Source organism: Trematomus bernacchii, unplaced genomic scaffold (assembly GCF_902827165.1).
Source record: "Trematomus bernacchii unplaced genomic scaffold, fTreBer1.1, whole genome shotgun sequence".
In the NCBI taxonomy this organism is placed as follows: Eukaryota; Metazoa; Chordata; class Actinopteri; order Perciformes; family Nototheniidae; genus Trematomus; species Trematomus bernacchii.
Genome location: NW_022987608.1, coordinates 6,431,209 through 6,452,352, shown reverse-complemented (window position 1 = coordinate 6,452,352; position 21,144 = coordinate 6,431,209). Strand labels below are relative to the sequence as shown.

The 21,144-nt window shown below is 41.2% G+C and overlaps 1 pseudogene; it reads left to right on the top strand.

Annotated features, from left to right (window-relative positions):
* Positions 1-19,864, top strand: part of LOC117483084 — a 34,559-nt pseudogene extending 14,695 nt beyond the window's left edge.
* Positions 19,865-21,144: the final 1,280 nt, after the last annotated feature.

Below are 21,144 nucleotides of genomic sequence, written 5' to 3'. Positions count from 1 at the left end.
AGGCCTTCACCTACGACCACGTGATGGACATGGACTCCCATCAGGAAAGCATCTACACCAACTGCACAGAGAGTCTCATCGAAGGCTGCTTTGAGGGCTACAACGCCACCATCTTTGCATACGGACAGGTTGGTCTCCTGCATGCTCCTACATCAGCAAACACACACATTGCATCACTCCAAGGGAGGAAACTTCTCTCCAGCGAGGTTAATGGCAGCATGTGATATGAAGCTTATTTGACTTCATATCATCAGACCAGCTAGGAGGGAGTGAACAGGCTTCACAGTCAATACACGATCAGCTGACATGTTCCAACCTGCCCTCACAAGCGCAGCTTTATATTGGCTCTGATAGATTAGCCTCAGAGGTAGAAAGGGAGTTTATTACCCATACTAAAGTGTGAGCAGATTGCCTCACCAAATACCAGAGCAGGGAACTCAAATGAAAAGTCAAAACATCATTCAGAGGCATTACACAGATAAAACACTGACCTCCCAACGCTTTACAGTTACAGGTTATCTTGGGGGGGGGGGGAAATACCCTTTTTTTTACATATTTATTCTTTCTATTCTAATATCTGTATGGTTCATAATAGCTTACATTTTTTTTTACACTTCATTTCTGTATGGATTAAGCAACTAAAACTAGTGAGCTTTTTATGTGCCAATTTTGTTTCTTTCCACCTCCTGTTTTTATGCTAAGCTAAGCTAACCCACTTCTTGGTGTAGCTTGATGTTTGTCTCATGTTGTCTCAAAAGATTGATTCCACTATCATGTTTGTCTCATGATAGTGGAATCAATCTTTGGCAAGTATAGGCAAATATGGGTATTACAAAAATAATTGAACTTTTTTTGAAATAATCTATCGAAAATAAACTGAAGTATACTACATGTTTACACCAATGCATAGCAGCAAATTGAAGGGAAATGCATAGCTCAAGTGTACTTTAAATTAATATTTCCATAGACTTTTTTGGACCCTGTGATAGAGTGAAGCCTATACAGACGTTATGGAACAAGCAAAAGCAGGTGCAATAACATCAAAGCCTAATGTATACAAAATAGTTTCTATAAGCCTTTATTGCATAATGTAAAGACTGGAAAGAGAGAATGAAAGAGAGAGTAGACTTCCTGCTTGACATTTCCCACTGCAGCGGTTAAACTTCCCCTCCTCTTAATCGTCCCCTCGGCTCTTCTGCTTTCTCTTCATTATTCTCTCCTCACATTGTTCCTGCAGCCCTTGTGTTCCTGTCAAAGAGCCTTTCACAGTGCACCGTGGAGGCCTCACACACACATGCACACACAGGAGCATGTGCACAAACTCAGCACTCACACAGGTGTGGTCTCACACTGTCTTTCTCTCTCTCTCATATATCACACACACGCACGCACACGCACACACACACACGCAAACACACACTCCTGTCAGGGTCTCTTTCAGTTGTTAGACGGGGAGCAGAGGGGGATGATGTGTGGATTTGAGCTCAATGTTGCATTCCTCTTGTTGTCCCCACGGCGACAACCACGTCCCCTCTAACCCCCTAAAGACCACTCAGAGATGCACCCCAACATCTGAGTCTCAGAATTTAGTTAGTTCAATGCATGAATGAAAACGGATGCAATCATCTTCAATTACAATACTTTATTACAAATACGACTGTTTGGTTATTAATTCATTTTGTGATGAGTAAGATTCAAATATTTGTTATGTTTTTTAACCCCATCACGATTTAAAAACAAGCACAAAAATATGCCAAACCCTTGTGGTTATTTTTATTGAATGACAAATAATAATATAAACAAAAATACTTTAGAATAACAGAATCCTTAAAAAAACTAACTTAAATTAAACCAAAGATGCATGTGGTCCTTGAATAAAAATGCCATACTGTTAGCAGAGTAATGAAAAGTAATTTTTAAATGACGATAGCCAAAACCGTTTCCATATCTGTAATTCATGAAAATAAATGCTGTAAGCGGACTGCCTGGTTACTATAACAAACCGACTTTACCAGCATCTGTGTAGGGATGATTCTGTCCCAAGCTTCTCGATCCATGTAGCAGTTTATATGCTGAAAAAACATTAAACCACATTACGAACACTCATAATCAGAGCTGACATTATTGATGACTCAGTCTTTTCCCCCACGCCCAGACAGGGTCGGGGAAGACGTACACCATGGGAACCGGCTTCGACGTCAACATCGGAGAGGACGAGCTGGGTATCATTCCCCGCGCCGTCAACCACCTGTTCAGAGGCATCGAGGAGCGCCGACAGACTGCCACCGAGCAGGGCCGGCCTGTTCCCGAGTTCAAGATCAACGCACAGTTCCTGGAGGTGCAGAAACACACACACACACACTGAGGAAGATAAAGAAAATGCACTAAAATAACCTAGAAATGGATGCAATTACCAGCACTTAAATCATCCAGGCCACTTAAGCTCCATTAGGGAGATGTAGGTAGAGCATGCAGACAGCACGAGGTCAGAGGTCAGCAGAGGGTGTAGGGGTTTCAGGGTGTTAAAGCGTCCAGATGACCCTACAGCCATTAAACTGTCATTAATCAGCTCCTGGCTTTATTTTTAACCGCCAACGAGTGTCTGCTAGCAGCTGGTGACGAAGCAGCTGAGGGGGAAAGATGGGTTTTAGAAGTGAAGCAAAATAACAGATGTTATAATGACACCGACTGTTCTTGAAATAATATGTGTACTTTCTTTTTTCTGTTATTTATTAATCCTACTTTTCAGTTATACAACGAGGAGGTGCTCGACTTGTTCGACTCGACGCGAGACATCGAGGCCAAGAAGATGCGATCCACCATCAAAATCCACGAGGACGCCAGCGGAGGCATCTACACCGTGGGGGTCACCACCCGCACCGTCGCCACTGCAGAGGAGGTCAGCTTTAACACTCGAGAATAATAGTTTTGCTCTGACCCCATCTTTGTCCATCTTTTTGGGCTGTATTTACTTAGAATTGGATTTAGAAAGCATTTTTTTATCATTATAACCCCATCCGAATAAACTTGTTCTGAAATGGATTGATACTCTGCTCACCTCACTATGAAATGAAAGGCTTCCCCACTAAGGACAACACCAGGCACACGAAATGATGAGATATAGCCATAAACCTGTTTAATATCTCAATATTACTTGTTATAGGTAAACAAATAAAAAAGTGTACTCAGTTCCCATACTGTCCCTTTTAGTATACTGCTTAAATATAACTACTTGTTGAATTAAAACAACTAGAAATACATTATTTTCAAAGTCAGTTTCTCACAGCACTGAAAAACTACATTTGTAATTTTCAGTAGCAAGAAAAGCCTCCACATAAATCCCTGTGAACTGAGGCACTACTTTCTGCTGAAAAAATATTCCCTGAAAAGCTGCTGGTAGCCAGGTCTGTGGATAAATGAGGGCACAATGAGAAAAATAGACAATATATTACTAAATTCTTCTATACAAATCTCCACACAGTTTCTATATGAATATCATCAATTAACCTGAACATTTCTGTATGTTGTTAAATGTCCTTCCTCTCTCCCTGTGTATTCTTCTACAGATGATGCAGTGTCTGAAGCTGGGCGCTCTGTCTCGTACCACCGCCAGCACTCAGATGAACTCCTCGAGTTCGCGCTCTCACGCCATCTTCACCATCCACCTGTGCCAAGTTCGAGTCTGCTCTCCTGACAACGACGTACGTACTGTCACACACAGCAGTGGATCTCTGCTAATCCTGAATGTAGATGTCACTGATGTTTTGCTAGACTGAGTTGATCATCAGCTGCAATGTCATTATCAAACCTTGCTGAAGATTTGATCCCCTTGAATGTCTTCTTCTTCCTTCTCTTTCAGGATAATGAAACAGACAACCGTCTAGCCGGCGACTCGGAGATCAATGAGTTTGAGACGCTGTCGGCGAAGTTCCACTTTGTGGACCTGGCGGGTTCTGAGAGACTGAAGAGAACTGGAGCCACAGGAGACAGAGCTAAAGAGGGCATCTCCATCAACTGTGGGCTGGTGAGGAAGCTTGGAGCATGTCTGAGTTAGATATTTTATGATACACTATAAAGGGAAGTCATAATCATATACTGTACTTCATCCATTATGTATTAAATGCATTACCCATCTTCTTATTGAGCTAGTGGTCATTCTACAGTATGTCAGTGAGTGTCAGTTCATGTTGTGGAACAAGAGAGACCCCAGGTGGCTAGAAGATGAACTGCACATGTTTTACATAGCACAATGATCCTTATTTTTTTTTATGTTTACCCTTAAATACCAAATCACAAACGTGTTGTTATTCCTTATCTCCTCTCAGCTTGCTTTGGGAAACGTCATCAGTGCTCTGGGAGACAGGAGTAAGCGCTCCACCCACGTGCCGTACAGAGACTCCAAACTGACCCGGCTGTTACAGGACTCACTAGGAGGAAACAGGTTTGTAAACACTGTGTCCTAATATTGATTTATCCTTCACAGTGGACCACAAACCATGTGTTATGTTGCTGTAAAAGTTGACAAAACTGCTTTGTGATTAAGCTGTCTACAGAAGTGCTACCATTTTTAACCAGTAGATAGTACAGTATATACCAAAAAGAAAATGATCTGAATTTACAAAGGTTTTCATGCACCCAGTGGGTAAATTGTTTCCTTAACCATGGCAAAGGACATGGCAGAATTTCTTTTTGAATAAACCAATCACCTTACTTCATTTTTTTTGTTCTCCAGTCAAACAGTGATGATCGCCTGTATCAGCCCGTCCGATCAGGATTTCATGGAGACCTTAAACTGTCTGAAGTACGCCAACAGAGCCAGAAACATCAAGAACAAAGTGATAGTGAACCAGGACAAAGCCAGCCAGCAGATCAGCACCCTGAGGACGGAGATAGCCCGGCTGCAGATGGAGCTGATGGAGTACAGGACGGTAAGAAGGAGAGGAGATGGAATAAGACATAAGAGATCAAGAAATGGTTGGAGAAAAAATATCTAATAATATTAATGATCCATCAGGGGAAGCGTATGGTGGGTGAAGATGGCATAGAGGGCGTCAACGACTTGGTCCACGAGAACTCCATGCTGCAAACAGAGAACAACAACCTGAGGGTGAGAGTGAAGGCCATGCAGGAGACCATCGACGCCCAGAGAGTCAGACTCACTCACATCCTCAGTGACCAGGCCAACCAGGTCCTGGCTCGAGCAGGTGGGCAAAAAACGACATTACAATGCGACCTAAAACCTGGGAAATTAGTAAGGAGTACTGCAATTCCAATGAACTTGTCTAAATGTGAATGGCTAGTTCTTCAAGCTAGTTGCTAATGTCAGTATGTAACTTGCTCACAATGACTGTGTGCTATCATACCGAGGCTTAGCAGGTTTGTTTACAGTGTTTATTTAGTGTGAGCAATGCATGCTAACAGTTGCTTATTAGCGCTAAACACAAAGTACAGTTGATACTGAAAAGGACTGGAGAGTCTTTTTATAATTTGACTTTAACGACCTACTGATGCAGCAAGCGCTTACTGAAATGAATGTCAGAGAAGGAGTTTAAGAATAAAGAAAATCTTTGAATGCAAGGTATTTTATGTAACAATAATATATTATATATCAAGTATTTCTTCTCTGCCAATGCAAAGTCAACTTTAGTATTTGAAAAGTGATGCCTTTAATTCTAGGTGAAGGCAGTGAAGAGATTGGGAACATGATTGAAAACTACATTAAAGAAATCGAGGAGCTCAGGTATTTGCTGATTTTATGGTAGTATTTTATTGTTAATATTCATCCGCAGCCTTTGATAGTAATCTAAACACCTGACTTTCCCCCTTTTTTAGAGCAAAACTCCTTGAAAGCGAGGCAGTGAACGAGAACCAAAGGAAGAGTCTTGCTCGGGCCTCCACGCGCTCCTCGCTGTACACCGGCCCCGCCAGCTCCTTCTCCACCAGAAGGAGGCCAGCGACGTCATCGAGATGGCCAAGAAAAGCCTGGAGAGACTCAAGAAGAAGGAGAAGAAGAAGAAGAAGAGGTATTGTGCGCGTCTCAACCATTCAAAACATAAAATCCACCAAAAACAATTATTGAATCTTCTAAAACTCCTTAGAGGGGAATAGAAAAACACAAGCGTTGTGAAGAAGCTGAATGGGAGACTTTGGTTGTCTTTCAACAAGGGGAGGATGTGTGAGCTGGTGTGTTGTGGGTAATTATCTCCTGGCTCCGTGCATTAGGATGTAATGCAGGTGTAAGGGAATGTCAAATTAGACAAGATGACAGTGAGAGCTGTTTTCGTTGTTTTCGTCTGTCGAGTTCTGGCACGCTGTAGCACACTTTTTCTTGCACACCAGGAGTCCGAAATAGTTTGAATTCTAAATGAATGTTACAAAGCTGCGCAGCTCTTAGTTTATTCTGTTTAAACCCTGTATTACTGCACAGATCAAATCCAGTCGTGGCTCTGTAGGATTGTTCCCAACTTGTATGATTGACAAACATTTCCAACAACTTTTGAGTGTCAATAAGTCAAATGTATTAAATAGATTTGACATTTTCATCATTCATATTATTTATTATCCATATTTTTGGCATTAAGCCTTTTAAAAAACAGTAAAAGAACGGTTATCTCTCCTGCTTATTGTTTTTTTGGTCAAATCAGTTTTTGTCATCTGCTTCTCCATAAGCAGTGTTCATCATTTGAACACACTGTGTTAGTGAGAGTCTCTGCACTCCCACCATCCTTTCTGGCTGCTCTCTCACTCTCTGCCTTTCTCCTATTTTATAATATTGCCCCAACTTCTGCGCCTGTCTGCCGTCTCCACCTCCTCCTCCTCACCTCCACACCTCACCATCCCCACTCCCATCCCTCTCTCTCTCTGAAGACTGAGGCGATGTGAGGAGAATCACCAGCAAGCGGTTGAACACACCAGGTTTGCTACATCCCACCCAGGATCGGGTCAAATCTGAAACTGGAGCGCTGCAAATGTTGTCCTTTTGTGCTTGTAATGGAAAGGATTTCAGTTGATTGTTAACCTGCGGCCAATCCCAAATCTTCCTCCCTAAGTTCCTGAATAAACTAATAAACTAATCTCTAACTTTTTCCGCACCTACAGGTGGTTTACACAAATGTTAACCTGCTCTAACCTCTTCTTCTCAACCCGCTGTTCTCTCACCGCACACAGCCAGATGTTGATCAGATTTGAACATAGTAGTGTCATAACCTTAAAAAAGGGTTTGACAGTGAGCAAAACATTCCAGGAGAATTACGTTTTTCTGACGCTAGTCTGTACAATTTGGTCAACAACCCTTCCTCAAATGAAATAAGTTTGTTCTAACAACATTATGTTTTTCCTTTCCCAGTTTATCATTAACGCCACACCCCGTGCAATCACAGTGAAATCCTTCATTAAAACACTGACTCCACATCTTCTCCTGATCTGATCGAGTGTATAATGTAATCGTTTGCATGTGCACTTTACCCCTCCTTGTTTTAATTCAGTTAGTCTAAGCTGCAGTATAATAACTCAACCGGATGCTGGCTAACAGTCTTTTCCACTTTCAGTGTCATCAAAGAGGAAGTGCCGGACAACGACCACGAGCGAGGCAACGACGAGGCAGAGGTCAAGCTTTTTGATTGCTATTTAAAGGTCACACATTTCTTAAATGAGTATTTGTATTGTTTATTTCATGCTTGTGTTCTTATATCTCCACAGGAGGGCAGTGACCATGAAGAAGGTGAGGATCCAGATGGAGAAGAGGAGGACTTTGACATGGCGGGAGAAGAAACGTCTGACGATCTGACTCCGAAGACCAGGAGGAGAAAGGTAAGATTAGCCCTAGGTAGAAAGTCATTCTAGGTAATAAATTGCAAGATACTTCAGGAACTAATGATGCGTTTGTGTGCAGAAAACGTCCAGGCAGACCTGGCCAACATCACCTGCGAGATCGCCATCAAGCAGAAGCTGATCGACGAGCTGGAGAACAGCCAGCGGCGTCTGCACACTCTCAAGCAGCAGTACGAACAGAAGCTGACGATGCTGCAGAACAAGATCATCGACACACAGCTGGAGAGGGACAAGGTGCTGCATAACATGGGTAAGAGGCACGTGCAAACAGATATCAGTAACGGTTGCTAAATACACTCCTAAATGGATAATATTAAGGTATTCTTTCAAGATTCAAGGCTTTTATTGTCATTTGTACATAGCTACAGTGTAGTCATGTCAATGGAAATCTTAGGTCACAGGCTCCTCCAACAGTGCAACACAATAAAACTGATAAAATAGTGCAAGTAAATACAAATAAAATAGAATAGAAATAGTCCAAGAAGAGTCTATATACAAGTAATTGGAATATGATATATTAGATAAATAATTAGTAAGTTGCAAACAGATGAATTTGGATGTTCTTTCAAAAGTTCAGGTGTTTAACAGTCTCATGGCCTGTGTTGTTTCCTTGCTCAGGTTCAGTGGGGTCGGGTACGGATGAGAAAGCCAAGAAGATAAAAACGGAGTACGAGAAGAAGCTGAGCTCCATGAACAAGGAGCTGCAGAAGCTGCAGTCGGCTCAGAAGGAGCACGCCCGCCTGCTGAAGAACCAGACGCAGTACGAGAGGCAGCTCAGGAAGCTCCAGCTGGATGTGACCGAGATGAAGAAGACCAAGGTAATCTAATAGTTTCATTTGTTTTTCAATGACACACTCATGTCGTTGCAGTGCTGATTTCTCTCCTGCTGTGTTGTATTTCTCCACCAGGTGGTGCTGATGCGTCAGATGAAGGAGCAGCAGGAACGAAACAGAGCCACAGAGTGCAAGAGGAACAGGGAGATCGCCTCTCTGAAGAAAGACCACCGCAGAGCCGAGGTGACAGAGATTGAAACATTCAACAACTTTTATCCGATTAGCTAAACACATGAGCAAAAATATAAAAAGAGTAGACCGCTCTAAACTCCCTTTTCTTTCCTTATCCTTCCTACAGCACCAACTGAAGCAGATGGAGACCCATAAAAGACAACAGGAGATGATTCTTCGCAGAAAGAACGAAGAGGTGAGACTCGCATGAGGGAAAATAGTTGACAATATCATATGTTTTCATTTGACTCCAATATGCCTCTCTCTTTTGTGATCTGTTCCAGGTGACGCTCTCAGGCGGCAGGTGAGGCCCCTGTCTGGGAAAGTGAGCCGAAAGGTGACTCCTGAACCTCTGCAGGAGTCTCATAGAGCGTCCCCAGGAAGGATGCTTACATCTGGAGCGTCCCAAGCTAATGGAGCAAGGTGCGGCATCCGAACGTGTTTATGTGTGTATCAGACAGTGGAGAGTAAAAGAGTTTTAACAGTCCCATGTCTTTCAACCTCAGGAGCTCCCCAGTGCGGATGGGGAGTATCTACCTCAACAGGACGGCCAGGACCAAATGGCAGTCACTGGAGAGACGAGTCACTGACATCATCATGCAGAGGATGACCATCTCTAACATGGAGAGTGAAATGAACAGACTGCTGAAGGTAAAATGACTTCCTTTCTGTGTTCCTCACCATGTTTTACCCTTGACCTCGATGGCAAACGTGATGATTTCAGGATTTTGGACAACCACAGTTCTAAAAGAATATGACTTTAAATGTTGCTGCTGCAGGGAACTGTGGGGCGATATTATCTCCATTTGCTATCTTAAAGGGGACCTATCATGCAAAATGCACTTTTGTACGTCTTTTATACATGAATATGTGTCCCCGGTGTTCCAGGGAACTCACCAAGTGTCAGAAAAACAACCCTCTCTATTTTCCTCCATACCCAAATCTCTAAAAAAGGGGCTGCAACGGATCTGATAAAAACTGATCCAGATTTGAACACTTTACTGACGTCAGGACGGTGGCGCTACGGCTATTGGGCCAACTCCACCAATCAGGAGGAGACAGCCACGGCCATTGCCGTTCGAAAGCGCTGGAGACGCTGTAGTACATATGCCAGGCCTGTAGGTGGTGCTGTTCTCACAGAATCAGCCCTTGCAAAACAGAGCTAGAAATGGTCAAATTGAGCAAAATGAGGCATGGCTAAAATGCATGATCTGTTTGGTATTTTGAAAAAAAAAAAGTATAAATATGCCTTATATAGTATGGTCCTACACTATATTATTCAAATATAGCATGATAGGTCCACTTTAAAGGATGGTCCAGTGTTTCAAATGTGAAAGTCAATGAGAAAGGAAGAATTGTATCAGTTTTTTTTGCGTTTAGGGTATTCATCCACTCAATACTTCTCGTTAATTTACCCAGCTAAGGGACTTTCCTTAGCAAACAAAACCACTTGACTGCAGCCTTTGCCTCATCCAAAACAAAATATTTGCAGAAAATGTAGTACACATTTTTTTGATACAAATGATAAATTAAAGCCATTGCTGTACATATTTCTAGATTCAAACTATATTTCCAAAAACCCAAAGTTATAAAGTGATGCTGTCAAATAAAGTTTTTTTAATTGTTCAAATCCAATATCTTCGTCTCTTCTTCTTCTTCTATTGTTCCATTAGCAACGGGAGGAGCTCACCAGGCGGCGGGAGCGAGTGTCCAGAAAAAGAGAAAAGATTGCGGTGGATGGTGCAGACGCCGACCGCTCCCTGGCCTCTCTGAACGAGGAGCTGGAGTCTCTGAGCGCCAACATCGACTACATCAACGACAGCATCGCAGAATGCCAGGCCAACATCATGCAGATGGAGGAGGCCAAGGTGAGGGGTGGGGGGAGGTCCAGGGATCTAGTTCCTTGGTAGTCATTGTAGAAGTAGATATATTTTTGTAAAAGTTTTTTTTAAATATTGTTGTTAAAGAAATTGCATGTTGCTAATATCATACAGAATTGTTGTCAAATGTCATGCAACATCCAATAACATATTTGACTCCTTAATCTCAACAGGTTAAGGTAAGCAAGCTAATGTTAGCTTTGTAAGTAGGTTCAGCTAGCATCGTAAAACCTGGCAGTAATAAATATTAGGCATTTTTTTCTTTCTACAGAGGGCTAGCATGTTTCCTGTTTTCAGACTTTGTGCTAAGCTAAACTAACCAACTGCTGGCGGTAGCCCTATATTTAACAGAGCAATAAAATAGTAATATCAATCTTCTTGTCTAACTCGCAAGAAAGTGAGTTTGTTTATTTCCCAAAGTGCAAAAGGTCTTCTATGGTCAAATACAGTGTCTTATTACTGGGTTTCTCATAATGCCACTTTATTGATTGTGTTTTTATTCTGGGTTACAGGAGGAAGGAGACACAGGGGATGTGGTCGCTGTGATCAGCTCCTGTAATTTATCAGAGTCCCGCTTCCTTCTGGATCATTTCATGACCATGGCCATCAATAAGGTACCTACTGCTGACTTCATGTTATTTCAGTCTTAATGTCATCAGTGTTTGGGTTTTCATTCTAGCAATTACAACAGGTATATTCAGGTTTCTTCATGACTCTGGATGCAACCTGACAAACCCTTTGCTTTTACCTTTTAAGATAAAAAATGCAACCCCATCTTCGCATGTTAATATAGCACAGTTCACTCAGATAACGTGAGCACTGCTTTTTTATATATATGATAACCGTAACTATGCCAATTTGATTTCTTTGTTATCATCTGTGTTGTTGGTTGTTATGACAACTTGAATACAATTTCGTCTTGATCTCCCTTTCGTAGCCATGGCTCCTGTACAGGACGTAATGAGAATTTAAATAGAACAACTTAATTAAATTGTGTTAAAATTAGATTAGATAAGATTAGATTTGCTGTTCCAGTAAGGAAATTAACCCAGCAGCATAGAACAAGAAAAAACAAATGAAGAAATTGCAAATTGGTTTTGCCTGCTTCTCCAGTAATTTCTTCTTGTGTCATCAGGGTCTGCAGGCGGCTCAAAAGGACTCCCAGCTGAAGGTGATGGAGGGCCGGTTGAAGCAGACAGAGATCAACAGCGCCACCCAGAACCAGCTGCTGTTCCACATGTTGAAGGAGAAGGCGGAGATCAACCCGGAGCTGGACGCCCTGCTGTGCAGCGCTCTGCAAGGTCTGAAACATCCAATCATAACCAGTCTGTGCATGTCAATCATAACCTTTCTTTCATGGCTCCATTTATTTTGTAGGCCAAGAAAAATTATGAAATAAAAATACCTGGCCTGTGAAATAAAGTGCTGCTTTTTTCTCATCTTTGAGTTTGATTTTGATTTGTTTGCTTGTTTTTCTCGTTGTTTGTGCTGGTGAACTCAGTTAGTAGGTTACCTGTCACCAGGTGAGTATCCGTTACAATGTGACTTGTTTGAGAGAGCGGGGCACATGCACAACACAAGATTTCCAAAAGATTTAGAGACCATATTAAAGGAAAATAAACGATAAGATCATAAAGAAAATGTTACTTTACGTTTATAGCCTTATACATTTTGGTTCTGCATTTTGAAATTGTGTAAAAAAAAAAGTTAAGGCACATCAAATGCTTTTTGTTTTTTAAAGGAAATTGCATTTTTTACTAAAACCTTCTTTTTTACACCCATATAAATATCTTAAGAGATAAGATGCAGTTACATAGAAATATTATACATGGTGAATGGTATGTATACCTCCTCTTATATTCAATGCAATAATGTAATTATATTTTTAAAAGTAGATAAGAAATCTTGTAGTGTGCATCAACCCGAAATCCTCCTTTGTGAAATCTAACCAAGTCGAAGTAACCCGCCATAACGTGCATGATGTGTTTTTGTTACGTTTCCCCCGTTATCCCCCCTGTTAGCAAGTCCCACTCACTAAAGTCACTAAAACTGAACAGAAAACCCCACGCTGCAGCAGGACTCGAAGCTGAACACAGCAGTTTGTGTGTCTGTATTTCTGTTGTATCCGTCACATGCTTTTTCCATTCTTCCTCCACACAGGACACCACTGTAGCTTCTGGTTGTGTGTTACATTAAAAGTGTCTCTTTGCTCTAAACCTTAACCAGGTGACCCCTGCCCTTGTTATGAGCTGCTGAAGCCTTAGTCATTGTTGTGCTGTAATACTCTAGCTTTCTGACTGGACGTTGTCTTGTGTAAGGCTTCTTGAAAACACACATGCTTTTCAAATGTACTGAGGTATCCTGTTTTCCACAGAGAAACGGAGATGACAGCAGTAGTGACGAGTCTACCAGAGTCCAGCTGCAGAGGGCAGGTAAATACAGACACACAGAGGGAAAAGCCGAGGTGGGATTGATAACATCAATTAGGGCTGCACTAGCCTTATTAGTATTGTTTAAAAAAAAGAGGTGCATCCTATCTCTCAAGAGTAGTAACACACAGTGCTGTATTGATTTGAAGTCACTGGCTAACATGACATTGAAGCTATTGGGAGAAAACTGAAATTATCTATTATTAATTGATTCATGACACATCAGTTATCAAAAGTTGTGCCACATAACACATTACACTATGCTTTGTTCATATGATCATATTAGCATGTATTGGGTGATTGTTTACCCCTCACTTTGTTTCAGCACACTGGCATCAGATCTATTGAAGTTATGTGGTGAATCCAGACCCAGAGGCAAGGTACTGTACAATCCAACATGGCTAACTGATATACTGTAAACATCTTAGTAGACAAATGATCCAATATGCTGTAATAATAAATAATACCAATTCTGTTTGACATTATTAAAACCACATGTTTTTCCATTCAACAGTCGTTATTTATAGGACCTGAATTAATGACTAACTGGTCCGTTAACTTGTGAGTCAGACGAATATTGAGCCAAACACTTGCACTCCCTCAGGCTCGCAGACGGACCACCACCCAGATGGAGCTGCTGTACGCCGGCAGCGGGGACTGTGACTCCCCCACCGGAGACTTCCCCCTGCTGCCCCTCTCAGACTACCTGGAAGGGTCTGCGGACATGCAGGGTCACGCTCTCAGTCAAACCCCTGACTGCGAGCAAGCTGTTCCTCCATCTGCACCGTCGGCCCGACCAGCTGGCATGTAAGTGTTGGGGGCAACATTTCCTTCCCAGTGGAAAACCGATATATGGATATTTCTCTCTGTAATGTTTAACAATATTTCGGTTTTGCCTCCCATACTAATAATACAAACGTTTTCCGTCTATTTTCCTGCCTGCAGTTCTGGAGCCAGGTCACCTACAGGGACAGAGAGGAGGCCGGTGGAGCGTTCGCCCCTCAGCCGGAGGAAGGGGCAAGAGAAGGGCGCCACGGCAACGCACATCCCAGGACCCATACACACACATCCGCCTAGCACAGCAGAGGCTAAAACTAAAGGCAGTGACCACAAAGCACTGTGAGTGAGAGAAGTGAGAAGTGACATGTGAAAAGTGACAGAAAAGGATACATTCATATTCATTATAAGAATATATGTTCCTCTATTTCTGTGTTAAATATTTTATCAAACCTGATAACATTTAAATAAAACATTTTTCTAATTTTAACCATCGAAATTGCAGTATTTTTTGCACATTTCTGTATATTCTGTCTATTTTCAGTCTGCTTTATATCAATAGTTGGCAACAATTTAGATTAAAATGCAATCTAGAAAACATATTTATATTTTTTCACTCAGCATCAGCTCTGCTCATAATTACCAACATAATTTGTTTGGGAAATGTAACCTTGTAAATTCCAGTTTGTTTACATAATACAGTTTTTTATGGAAACACAGTAAAGGGTTATGATAAGATTTTGAAATGTGCGTTTAACATTTTACTTTATATTACTTTGCTTTGTCATTCAGGTTGGAGGACTCGCCTGTATATGAAGGCCATAGGTAACGTTCATCTCTTAATTGGTCTTTTAAAATAGGAATCGATTTGATGTCTCCTTTTTTAAATGCAAACATAAAGTTATCTCCATTTTTTTTTCTACGTATCCCATCCACTGTAGTACTACTAGCCATTAGTTACAGCTCTTACCATATCATGTGTGTTTCAGAGGTGTGATAAACCCCGTGACGGCCCAGAAGAACAGCCGCGGGGTCAAACTGCAGTGTGTGTACGTAGCAGAGGGCCACACCAAACCTGTTCTCTGTGTAGACGCCACAGATGATCTGCTCTTCACAGGATCCAAAGGTAGAAAATGTCAACTCATAAAACATATTGCTCTCTCTATTACTTATTTTGTTTATTCCCTTACATACTGTATACTTTGTGTGTGTGTTTTCAGACCGTACGTGTAAAGTGTGGAACTTGGTGACGGGTCAGGAGATCATGTCTCTCGCAGATCATCCCAGCAGCGTCGTCTCAGTCAGGTACCAGAACGCAAAGCACAAGCTAGACATTTCTCAATGTCTGGCCTTAGAGAAATGACACCTTTTTATTATGTGAGGAATTCCATATCCTTATTAATTGTGGAAATAACTAGGTTTAGAGTATGAAATATATGCTTTATAACTCCCTGTTAAAACCTATTAACAATTTCACACAACCATTAACATATTTTATGAAATTATCTATTTTTTAAATATTTTTGTATAGCATTTGTTTACTTGGTTTACTATTTACTAATAATGCCTGTTACCTATCATTGTGATTATGTATTTTATTTGTTTGTTTCATTATTATTCTGGAGGGGGTGAAATATACATTTATTTTTCTGGAAAATCTAAAATGGCAATCAATATATTTGTAAAAAAATAAAAAGAATATGGTGATTTTGACGAATAATCATCCTTATTTGTTCTTTTTATATTTTAGGTACACTTCTAGTCTCGTCTTCACTGTATCCACTGCTTACATCAAAGTGTGGGACATACGAGACTCTGCCAAGTGTATCCGCACACTGACGTAAGAACAACACTTCTTCTGTCAACATCTTAAGCTGCACATATAATAACGGAGTATATCAAAGAATGTATTTTGCATCTTTGTGGATGTCAGGTCATCAGGACAGGTGGGTTCAGGAGACATCTGTTCGTCCGTCAGGAGTTTATCCATCCCACCAGGAGAGAGTCAGATCAACCAGATCGCTCTCAACCCTTCAGGCACCTTCCTTTATGCCGCCGCTGGCAACGCTGTGCGCATGTGGGACCTCCGAAAGTAAGTGCAAACACAGATTAGAGTCTAATAAGCATTTATCAAACATGAAGACAGAATTAATCTCCTTTCCTTTCTCTAGGTTTGCGTCCACAGGGAAGCTGACTGGCCATCTGGGACCTGTCATGTGTCTGACTGTCGACAAATTAGGCAACGGACAGGATGTGGTCCTCACTGGATCCAAAGACCATCATATTAAAGTAAGAGACACATAACTGTGATTGCATTCTGTTTGCATTCCACAAAACCTCACAAGATTAAGATGTATCATGGAAATATGTGTTTCCAGATGTTGGGTGGCAGAAGGCGCTCAGGGCAGCATCAGCTCCAGCCAATCGTTCGATCCCGCTCATCAGGACGGGGTGGAGTCTCTCGTGGTGCACGGGGACGTTTTCTACAGCGGCTCCAGAGATTTCTACATCAAGAAGTGGGACTTAGCCAGTAAACGGCTGCTACAGGTACACTGATCACAAAGCAAAACATGTGGAGCCAGAAGATATTCCCCCTTGATTTCATATATATGAGATAAAAAGAGTTTAAAAAAACACTGTATGTCCACTGAAGCACATCTAGTTCATCTAGAGGTACACATAGGTAATTACGAGATTTTTTCGACACCCTAAAAAGTGTCCAAATGGGCTCAAAATGTATATCAAGTCACTAGATGGAGGAGGAATAACATTGTCTTTAAAACTCTCAAAAATATATAATGTTTGTGTTTTGGCAATAAATATGACTGAATGAGTTGCTGAAACTGAAAAAACTAAAAGAAACCCACTATGTTCTGACGTACAGAAGTCTGCACTAACTAATGGGCTGTGGTTTCTTCTAGCAGTCAGTCAGTGCGCAGGCAGACTGGGTCAGCGCTCTGGGCATGGTGCCAGGCTCTCCGGTGCTCCTCAGCGGATGCAGAGGAGGGCTGCTACGTCTCTGGCACGCCGACTCACTCGCGCCCCTCGGCGAGGTCCGGGGACACGACAGTCCCATCAACGGCCTGGCCACAAACAGCAGCCAACTGTTCACTGCCTCAGAGTGAGTCACAAAACACACTCATCTGAATGTTCTGTTATTTCTCATTATCGTTAAACGTGTAAGGATTCTATTAAAGTTACTGAATTTTGAAGGTTGAAACGTGATTTTGATGTTGATTATAATCACCTGACTTTCGGTATTTTACTGTGTGTTTTTTCGGCAGTGATCGCACAGTAAAGATTGGGAAGCCAAAGGATCTCTGGAGGAAGGAGTCCACTGACCCCTGCTTCCAAATCATCACAGAACGTACCTGAAATCAAGGCCTTTATCCAATCAAAATGAATCCTTTGTGAAGCAGCTACACCACCCATGACTTGATGAAGTGTTGGAAAAGGAACCCAAAATACTAATAATTCCCGAAAGTGTGAAATAAAAGTATTTGAACAACACTGGTATTTCAGTGATGCTCCACAGGGAACAGTATCAGGGAAGTCTAATTAGATATGACGGCTCTCAGTCTTAAAAGCTGAGTGTATCTACTGATATTTTAGGTCAAGACAAATCACAGGGGAACCCCTCTAAAACTCCAAGGACTACAGAACAGCTGAGATGGACAGCATCTTTCATAGCTGCAACAAAACAACACAATTACTATCGACTTCTGTGTCAATCGATCCAGGAGTCGCTCCTGTGCTTTCAACATTCCTCTTCTCCGTTCAGCGCTAGACAACATGGATACCTTCTAAGCATATTTCACTGTAGCTGGAAAGACAAAAAACGTGTCTTGGTGAAATGCTTTGCTTTCCTTGCACCAATTGTCGGTTGCTAAATGAGTCCCAAAACATGGGAGATGTCCTGCTCACCAGCAATAACTGTGAGACTATCCTAAGTGTTCCCATGATGCGTGATGTGTTGTGTCTTCCTGTATTGCTCTCCAGTTTGTTCTTGGTTTGTGTGCTCTCCGTAAGCAAGGACCAAATAACTACTGAAGCTGAGTATGCTCTTATTATTCAGCTGTTACTGCCAACCCTCTCATGAGAGGCCTCTAAAAAACATATCCTGCTCCTTTGACAGGGTCTGACAAAAAAATGTGTTCGATAGTATTCATCATATCAACTGCTGACTGATGTTATTTTATTTAAATATGTGTATCATGGCATCACTGATATTATAGCCTATTGCCTTACAAAACCCAAACGCAGTAACTGCAAAAAAATATTTTGCTTTAGCTTCCTTGTCTATTTAACTGATGAACTAGTCTAATGAACTCTTGTATGATTTAATACATTTAAATGTGTAATTTAAAGTCATGAAGATTCAGTAGCGACAACAGATACTGCTGGTCTGGTAAGCCAGACTTGTTAGCTTTTAGAGGAAATGGTTTTATTTTTTCTCTATAACAATCTTGCTTAGCTACCAACCTTATGTCTGTGGACTTGAAACTAAATTCCTAAGGTGACAGAGAATGAAAACAATCTGGTTTTAAATACAACGAGGAAACGGAAAAGATAAGTTAGCTCTCACTAGCTAGTCTAAGTAGCTAGCCTTAACAAGGGTTTTACTTCCCTGTTTTTTAGGATTGTAAATTCTGTGGCATAATGATTTTGTAGCTGGTAAATCAGATGTCGAAAGTAACATTGATAAGACAATTTATAATATATAGAAGATTAGTTACTGCGTTTTGGCTTTGTATGGCAGCATAGCTTTTCAAGCAAAAACTGTTACCTAAAATATCAACCTTATCTGTGAATCAGTGTTAAAACCCAGGCAGAGTAGCTGTTACATCTGGATTAAAATGACCTCAATGTTTTTCCAAATGGCTTCAATAATTCAGTCTGATTTATTCACAAGTAGCAGATGGGTTTCTGCTCTCAGTATTCTCTGGGTGATAGACAGACAGTTTCCTTTAAGCATTTAGTTTCCTTCGCTGAATCCTTTTTACTTTCCTGTCAGCATGCTCTGTCAGGCAAGGAAACTTCACTTCCAGGGTTTTGATTCTTCAAATGAAAAGGTTACCCACTGAGATTTACTTTCCCGAACCATAAGTAGCTGTGCAAGTATGGCTCTGGAGCAAGTGCTTTAGAAAACCTTTGCTGGATTCTTAGCAGTTTTATGACAAGAGAGGCTGTTTGTTATATCATGAAAGCACCTTCAATTCTTATTCATGGGACGTGAGATTTATTTTGTGAAAGCATCTACCCCTGAAAGATGTGTGTATGTTTTGATTTCAGTCCAAATGATGCGAAACACTCATCTCATTTCTCAGTCCTGTCCATCTCAACTCAGTGTTTTCACAAATGTTTCAATACTCATATCAGATCATCCAATCTTTTGAATGTGAGTCTTAATTTATTTATTCGTTTGATCGATTTTGCTGATGTGTCTTCCTTGTAAATCTGAGATGTTGAACCCATTCCTGCCTCTGATATCCTATCATTGTTTAAGATGAACTACGTGAAATATACAAGATGGATTTCTGCATAATCAGATGAATTATCAGTGCCTGCAATAAATTCAACTTTGGAAAGTGACTGTATTGGTTGGATATTCGAGGTATGTTAGCGATGCTCGAGTCTAGTCAATAGGACAACAAATAATTGCACTGAAAAATCAAATTATTCCCCATTGCCTCATAGCAAGTGAATAGATCATGACTGAAACTGGTTTTCACTTTTGACTTGAATTGCTTAATGAATGATTTGAGTAGTGTTTCTAATTCCTAATGAATCTTCTTCAAATCGTGATTATCCTTCAAATATTTACTGTAAATCTGTTCTGTAAATACGTGTTTTCTCCCTGCTGATTCCCGTGCACAATTTCATATGATGATGAAATATCTGGTGCAGTGTGAAAATACATTTTAAAATAAAAAAATGTTTTACATGGGTGTCTTTTTTGTAACCATGCATACGAGCGTCGTGACCACAGGGTGGTAGTACTGTACAATGACGTGTACTTGTAATCTTATTGGATTTGATAAACTGGCAACTTTTGTTTCCCTGTATCCTCGCAATAATTTACATAATCTCTGTTATGTTCTTTCCTCACTATCATAATTTATCTGCTGATGTTTCCCTCCTCCTTCAACAACAGCCAGAGGCAGTAAACTGTAACATAGGATTGATTGAAGTACATAGAGGGGAAAAGACTAAGAAACTACCCCTGAAAAAGACAAATGAATGTGAACGGTGATGGAAGGATCAGTATTTAATGTCCAGCTGTACTGAGAGCAGCAGTCTGTTAATTGGCCTCAAAGAGTGCAACGCATTGTCTCTCGGCTGACTCATGCTGCCTTCCTTTGTTGTTTGTTGAACTGTATTCCTCTGCACTTAATACTACTGTGGTAAATGCTTTCCGGTGAGATAAGAAACCCCACAATGCATCTCATGTTTGCAGGCATGTGATTGATTTCATAATCAATCTCTGAAGCTATTGGTCCGCCGACTAGACCCTCTGTGGTATCGATCTTCTCATCTGTTTATTCTCGCGGTGGATTTAGCAACATGTAGTTCATGTAGTTCTCCATGTCCACTTGTTGCTGATGGTTGTGGTAGAGGAGCTGTAGATGTTGCACTAACATCTGTAGCATGGTCAGTAGCAGTACAGCAGTGAGCAGCATAGAGGTGGGAGAGGCGGGGGCTATGGCTTCATCGTTATCAGGAAATGATCGTATAGGACGTACACACGAGCCGTTTGCCCCCCAGAGCGTTTCGTCCGCAGATCTACCCACCTTGGGACCGTTACCGTTTGAGGGCTCCGTTTCCGCGGTTCCCTTACGGCCTCGTGTGGACGAACCGTGCATACGATAGAGAACTGTAGCAGATACAACCCGTTTCGTGTCCGTGTGGACGGGGCCTAACTCGTCAAGGAAATGATTAAACATATATATATTTTCCAACATCAACTCTAAGATTAACCCTAAATAGTTGTCATTTTTATCAGAAACATTTCCTCTACCAGAAAAACAGTAAAGACAGTGTGACCTTTTATCAAACTATCAACGCCCAATTGTTGGTTTACTAATGACAAGTTCCTGGAATACACCTTCAACTCTAGCTTTCACATTTGAACAAGTCTTTGTCCAACCAGCTTCTCAGGATGTTTGGGAATCCTAGGTCTACTCACATTCTTGGCACATTATCATACAAGCCAGATGATTAAGT